General features: G+C 43.4%; 1 long non-coding RNA gene across 1 annotated transcript; it reads left to right on the top strand.

Moving 5' to 3' along the window:
• The first annotated feature begins 4986 nt into the window (after positions 1–4986).
• LOC110326169 lies at positions 4987–7074 on the top strand. The gene is made up of 3 exons (XR_002380772.1): positions 4987–5070; positions 5436–5946; positions 6897–7074. It is a non-coding gene; the product is annotated as an uncharacterized LOC110326169 (long non-coding RNA).
• Positions 7075–7959: the final 885 nt, after the last annotated feature.

Below are 7959 nucleotides of genomic sequence, written 5' to 3'. Positions count from 1 at the left end.
AGACCATGTCTAATATTAAAACTCAGTATTTTTTCTCACAGCCTCTTTTAAAGGCCAGGGCTGGGCTTCGAGTGAACAAGCAGAAGCTTCCTATAGCCACATCAGACACCTTCAGAAAACAGACTTCCAGGCGCTGAAGAGATGACTCAGCAGTTAAAAGCAGGGACCTGCACTTTCAAAGGACCCAGACTCAATTCCCAGCATCCATGAGTCATGGCGGCTCACAACCATCAGTAACTCCAGTACCAGGAGATCTGAGAGCCCCTTGTGACGTCGCTGGGCACCAGGCATCCAGGTGGTACACATCCATACATGCAGGCAAAGTGTTCATAGCATAAGATAGGATAATGAAAAAATAAAATAAAATGTAAAATTACAGCTTAAAAAACAAACAAACAAACAAACAAANAAAAAAAAAAAACGTGAACATCCACTCTGAGGCGAGGATAAAGTTGATGTTATCATCAATGTCTGCCTACAATCACTGTCCCTGTTTTCAGTGGGAATTTGTGGACTCTTAAAGTCACTTGAATGTAAGGTAAACCACCGTCATGCCAACAACTGTTGAATGATTGAAGTTTTGCTTCTCAGCCACATGCTTTGGTGCTGAATAGGCGCACAGCTTGGGTGTGTATTCCTCACAAAGTATCGTACTTTCACACTAAAAAAATAAGGAGTTCAGTGACCTGTCCTGGAAGATAGTGAGAGACAGAGGCATCCAACTCAGTTTCTCCAGAAGCAAGGCACCTGGACGAGGCTGGCTGCACACTCTAGTCAGGCCTCCGATTACGGAACATCAACATTCCTGTCAGCTGTCTTCAAGACTAAATCGTGCACAGCTCACAAAAAAAAAAAAAAAAAAAAAAAAAAGATGTTTCTCTAAACCAAACCAATCTCTACTTGTATTTCTGCAAAAACCATTCAGTCAACATTTATTGAGTGTCTTCCGTGAACTCGATATTTTTTTTGTCAAAGGGCCTGAGCCAATTCGAGTGTGTGTGTGTGTGTGCGTGTGTGTGTTTGTGTGTGTGTGCGTGTGTGTGCATGTGTTTGTGCGTGACTGTGTGCACGTGACTGTGTGTGTCTGTACAAAACCCAGCTATATAAAGAGACCTCAGTGAAAGCAAATTATTTTATAGCCAATGATTACTGAGTAAAGTTCGTGTACCCATCTCCCTAGCTTGGTTCTGAGCACACATCAGCAACCCACCGCACGCCTCATTCCCCGAGTCGCTAATGAAAAGTGATGGTGTGTCTTTCCAAAACTAAACCAATTATCCTTGTTTTTGCTGAGGGAAAATTCAGCTTGTGTTTGGTGATAGAATAACGACATCGGGCTTATTTGGAAACCAAGTGTCAGTGTGGACCCTGTGTTGCCAGGGCTCACAGGAAGGGTAACCCTGGTAGCTTAGTTGGTAAGAACAGGACTATTTTGACGAGAGAGAGAGAGAGAGAGAGAGAGAGAGAGAGAGAGAGAGAGAGAGAGAGAGAGAGAGATATCTTCACTCCCGTGACTTCTTAGCGAATTAACCACATGTCCTCACCTCCGTCGCTGTCTTCCTTGGCTTCTGTACTAACACATCACGTGACACAACAGCATTTTACATAACCCGCAGCATCCGCTCTAAGCTGGAACGTACACAAGCGCCTGCCTGATTGAATATCAGCTTCTCAAAATTGCTACCTCAATCACTTTTTTTTTTTTAGGCTGTGTGAACAAAATAATGTTTCTTTAATTACGCGAGCTCTCTCTCTCTCTCTCTCTCTCTCTCTCTCTCTCTCTCTCTCTCTCTCTCTCTCGATATTTTAATGACATTTTGGAAGACAGAGTGGCTGCTTCCCCTGGATCGGGCGGTATTAATCAGGTGTGACAGCTAGTTATTTGATACATTCCGAATCCCCCACTTGCACTTGCACAGAGTAAGCTAGGACTGGATTTCTCAGTCTCGGATCTGTAATGTCACTTGTGTTTCTGCCTGTAATGAGCAAAATAATTGAACCAAATTAGCACTATCTATAATTCATTTCTAGCTTAGAGGCATCGCCTTATTTTTTTTTTTTTTAAAGAAAGAAATAAAAAAAAAGCAGTTTCCCCTAGGATACATGTTAATAAACAAAGGTCCCAGATCTACATTCTAGACATCGGGTCAGCCCAACACAGCTATTTTCCTGGGGCTGCACCTTGATGCCAGGCTGTAAATAAGGTGCATCCATTTCTTCATGGAACCGAGGTTTAGCATGAGAAAACTGATCAGACATCATCAGTGTCACCTTGACCTGGGTCAGGACACAGGGGACTATTTAGTGTGTATTAGATGCTGTTTTAGGATATGAGCGCATTAGTCTCCAGTGTGGTATAGGCACTAAGTTCTGTAACTGTTCATTTGTCGGTCCCTCTGGTGTGTCAAAGAAAGGCCCCAGGGGGCAGGTGTGGGCCACCTCTGCTCAGATTCTGCAGCCTGGTCACAAAGTAAAGAGAAGAATTCCTACCCAGACAGCACAGCACTGTGGAGGGTTTTCTTGTGGAATGCAGAGTATAAATAGCACCTGGTTCTCTCATAGAGAGAAAGATGGTGAGGCCCAGAGACCCAACTTAAGTCACAAAGCAAATATGCTCAAATTCGCCTCTCCTCGCCTCACAGGTTTTCCTGCTCTGGCCTTAACTGTAAAGCTGAGTTCTACACAGTCCGTTAGTAGCAAGAGCTATAAAGCAATATATCATAAATTGTGTGTGCAGGAAGCTTAAAGTGAGGTCAGAGACTCTGGTGTGTAATAGCGGCAAGGTGGTGTTGGGTCTCATCCTCCAGATAGAGAGACCAGAGAGGAGAGTGATACATCCTGCTGGTTCTGAGTCAGCCTGACAGGATTCCATCTTAGTCTACTAAGCAAGTCTACCTTGTGGCCCATGGGTAGTATGCATCCCGGGAGAATGGGTACACAGACCAACTCATTTGTAGATGGCCATGATGTGTTGCAGTGTTAATGTCAAAAGTTCAGACACTCCTGTGAGTCTGTGCCAAGCCTAGCACTAGAGTCCACAAGTGAAGAGGGCAAAGAGTAAAGGTGAGAGGGCCTACAGGAACACACATGTCTGATGTATAGTAGTGGCTCCTCTCTGTGTTGATTTCATAGCTACTTTATGGGAACAAAAAAGCCATCACGGTCCTGCCAGAATCTCTGAATAGTTAAAAGAAAATCTTCACATGTTAAATTTTAATGTTGAAGTAGAAAAAAGACAGATAAATAGACGGGTGAATGGATCAGTGGCTGGTGAATGAATAGATGATTGGTACATACATGTAAAATAGTTGAGAAATAGATGGGTGAGGCTAGAAGATCTACAGATGATAAAAAGATAGACAGACAGATAGATACATATATACATGCATACATAAAGACAAAAGATAGATAGATAGATAGATAGATAGATAGATAGATAGATAGATAGATAGATAGATACATACATACATACATACATACATACATACATACATACATACATAAGTAGATGCATACATACATACATACATGAGATGGATGGGCAATATTAGAAGATTTACAGATGATAGATAACAGATAGGTAGATGATAGATAGACAGACAGATAGACAGACAGACAGACAGACAGACAGACAGACAGACAGACAGGTAGATAGATAGATAGATTGATAGATAGATAGATAGATAGATAGATAGATAGATAGATAGATAGATAGATAGAAGAGATGTATAGGTAATAATAGAAGATCTACATATGATAGATAGATAGATAGATAGATAGATAGATAGATAGATAGATAGATAGATAGATAGATAGATAGATAGCCTTGGCAATACCTTCTCATTCATTAAAGTTGGAAATGCTTGAGAGATTTTAAAACACTGCAACACTGCCTAGGCTAGGCTTCCTGAGAGCTGACATCCCTCAAGCTTGCTCTTTTACCACCATGTTCTCACCGAGTCTTGCCATGGACTGTAATTGTTACCTTGATTATGTTTTTACCATAAAGGAAACAGGCAGTGGTGGCGCACACCTTTAATCCCAGCACTCGGGAGGCAGAGGCAGGTGGATTTCTGAGTTCGAGGCCAGCCTGGTCTACAGAGTGAGTACCAGGACAGCCAGGGTTACACAGAGAAACCCTGTCTCGGGGGAAAAAAAGAGGGGGGGCTGGGGGACAGGTTTTGGACCATTTAACAAACCACTCCTGTGCTTGACCAAAGAAAGCTAGCATAACCAGGAATAACAAATTTCTGATGCTTAATCAACAGAGCAGTAGAGGTCACAAAGTCCCTCCCAATCCCACCTGTCTCTAGTGTCCCTGTGGTTACCATGCTACATTGTAGCAAGATGGAGAAAAAATGGAAAAGAATTCATCAGACTTGTACCCTAGGCCTCATTGGGACCTGGGCCATTATTCTTAATGGGATGCCATGAAGAAGCTGAAATCTCTGGCTATGGGCTCAAGCCAGGCCAGTTTGAGTCCAGCCTTGGTTCCACAAAGCTGAGGGCATCTGACTCATGGTGTACCATGATAGTTAACACTGTCAACTTGACAGCATCTATAAGGACTTAGGAGATGGGTCTCTAGGTATGCCCATGGGAGAATGTCTATGTTGGGTTCACTGGGATGGGAAGACCCGCCTTAAATATGAATGGTACCATTCCACAGGATGGGGCCCTGAACTGAATAAAAATGCTCCACACTAGAGTTCATCTCCCTCAGCTTCCTGACAGCAAAACTCATGGGTACCCACCTCCAGGTCACACCCCACCCCCACCCCTGTCCCCAGACTGCACTGTAACCTCAAACTGTGATGGCATAAATCCTTCTTTTCTTCAGTTGTGCTTGTCAGCAGTTTTACCCTAGCAATGTGTAAATTAACCAACGTGACAAACGCAGAGGGAATCTCGTGGCATTCGGTGGCACCAGATGTCTTGGTGCCGCCCCTAAAACACCTCCCTGCACCACGATCTGCCACACAGGTCACCTGTGACAGAGGAGAAGACTTGAATTTGTGGAGCTGGGTGTCTTGCCCGGGTCACCCCCATTTATCAGTTAAGCCAGCAGAGGTGTAATGAGAATGAGAATAGTAGTCCTCATCACCTACCTACATTTTCTTTCAGCCTCTTCAGGAACTATAGTATACGAGATGGAGCAAGTAAATACTTCCCGTATAACAGAGGGACTATAACTAGTAACTCTGTACATTTCAACTCCTGAAGCTGTCCTTGGGGTTTGCTGTTTCATGAGGGGTTATGTTGTCCGAGATGCCCTTAAACATGTTATGAAGCCCAAAATGGCCTCCACCTCCAGAATGCAGGATTATAGACATGTACCAGCATACCCAGTTTATCTGATAACGGATCAAATCCAAGGCTTTTTACGTGCTGGCAACAAGTCTACCAACTGACTCAGCTCAAAATCTTACTTGTAGGTCTAAAGTCCTTCTGACCAGCCTTCTCCTTCAGTGAAAAGTAAATAAGAGGACAGTGTTAAATATACAAGCATCCCTGCTCCAGACTCTACGGGAAGAAATGGTACTTTGTAAAGAATGTACCCGGTGGATGGAGTCAAGAACAGACATTGACAAATCAACAAAGACAACCAACTGCCCTTAATCCTATAGCAAGTTTGGGAAAACTGAGGTTTAAAGATATAAGTCTCATGCCCAAGTCCTTCTCTTTATTAAATTTTATTTTATGTTTATGTTTATGTTTATGAATGTTTCCCCTGTGTGTGCGTTCAGGTACTGCATGCATGCAGTACCTGCAGAGCCCAGAAGAGGGGTATCTGATCCCCTGGCGTTATGGAAGACTGCGACCCGCCAGGTGGGTACTGAACCTGGATCCTGGGGAGAAGCAGTCAGAGCTCTCCACCTCTGAGCCATGTTTCCAGCTCCTGAAGTGACTACCAACCTGGGATCAGGCTTCTTACTTTTGTACAAGGTAAGCCATCATCAGTCATTCCCGTGGCGGTGGTTTCTTCATTTGAAATGTTCAGCCCTGTATGAGAAAGAGAACAGGTTCCCTTTCTGGCCTTTTTACCACCCTAACCTTTACTGTAACGAGATGGGCCACAGCCCATGGAAATGAAGTGCAAAGACAGAGGCTCAGGTCAAACACACTGTTCTGGGGAAATCACATTAAAGGCAGTTCCTATTTGGGGACCTGCCCCTTTCTTCTTTCAAGCTGGCCCTGCAGGGACAGTTGAGTAGTTTCCCTCTTGGATCTAAACTACATTTTCAAGTGGCTCAGATTTCCAGGATGGTAAAGCTTCTTTGATAGAGATCAAGTTCAGCTTTGATCATGAAACCATTTCCCACTTCCCTGTGAATTTGGACCAAAGCAGGGAAACTGAGCCTGGGTACACTCATCAGCCCAGGGAGGACGCTGCAGGTCAAGGCAGAAGACAGACAGGGAGGACAGCAGGGTCCCCAGGAAACCACAGGAAGGCTCCCTGTTGGCAGCAAAACCCATGGGGAAGAGAGAGGCACTTTAAATAGAAATAAAGCTCCCTCTTCCTCCCCGTGCGCTTTCAGATAAACACACAAGGTTCAGGCCTGGAGAAAGGGGTGGTTTTGTTCCAAACGTAAAAAAATGGGCTTAGAAGACTTGTGTTTCCTGTTTTCTCACTTTCCTGACCACAAATACTTTTTATTGTAAGCCCTGAAAATCAAGGGATATTTAATAAATTAACACTTCATCTGCTTAGGGGTCCCCCAGTCAGTTTGTATAGCCAGTCCCCTGTTCATTGAGTTCTGGCAGGAAGTCCCGCCTCACCTTTCTTCATTCAATGAGCATTATTTTCTACCACTGCTGTGTTGTACGGCTTGGCAATACTTCATTGAATGGCTATATTATGATATTTCTGCCCTGCTCCTACCCCCCACCTCCAGTAATCCTTCATGAGGAAGAGAGACAAGTCTGGAATGCGGTGAAGTAAGCAGAGAAGATTTTATGGCGTTTCACAAATTTCTCTTGGCCTCAGAGACGGCAAAATAATCGTACAAAGAAACCAAGCCCTTTGCCTGCAGGACAATACATGGGTTTTTATTAAAAGAGGAATTTAAATGCCTCCTGTGCACAGACTGTTTTAACTAGAAAGACTTAGAAAATTAATTTCTGCCTATAATCTCTTATAGATAATACTATAAAAATAGTTCCTTTTAAAGTAGCATATTTCATGCAAATATCAAAAAGCCTTTTATCTGTGTTCAAGATTTCTTGTTCTATTTCTGTCCCCTGTCTCCTCCTCTTAGCTGGAGGATCAGGCTTTGGAACGCCAAGCTTGTTGCTAAGGGGCAGGCCCCAGAGGCAGGAGGACGGTTGGCCCCAGGCATTAGACAAGCTGAGAAGCTGAGGGGCAAGCCTCGCTTCCTACTATGTGCTGGGCACTATGTCAGTCTTGAGGTAAGGGTACAGTGGGTTCCCACAGCAAGCAGGGCAGAATTCCAGCCACACATACCAGGAAGTCGTATGTCAGAGCTGGGCATGGAGAGAACAATAAGAGAAAGAAAGATCCTTGAAAGAGTATTCTCCAAACCCCTCATGCACAACCCCCTTTAAGATGTTTGAATGACCTAATATCCCCGCTATGGTATTATTTATTTAATACTTTCCATTTGATAATAATTTAATTTTGCTCTAATTTAGTCTCAGTCTAAACAATAATGGGGCTTTTAAAAACTTTATATCAGTGATGGATGTCCAAGCTGTGTTTTGCCCCAAGATTCACTCAAGGAAGCATATAGTTAGTAACATAAAGAAAGGTTCATCTAGAGAGTCCTAAAATTAATTCAGCTATTCCACTAGGCAGTACTACCGCACGCTTAGGGAACCACTGGCTTAAAAACAGAAGAAACTGATCTTCTCTCTTCTTCTTCTTCTTCTTCTTCTTCTTCTTCTTCTTCTTCTTCTTCTTCTTCTTCTTCTTCTTCTTCTTCTTCTTCTTCTTCTTCT

The sequence above is a fragment of the Mus pahari genome, chromosome 9, assembly GCF_900095145.1.
Source record: "Mus pahari chromosome 9, PAHARI_EIJ_v1.1, whole genome shotgun sequence".
Taxonomy (NCBI): domain Eukaryota; kingdom Metazoa; phylum Chordata; class Mammalia; order Rodentia; family Muridae; genus Mus; species Mus pahari.
This window is presented reverse-complemented; position numbering and strand designations above follow the sequence as displayed.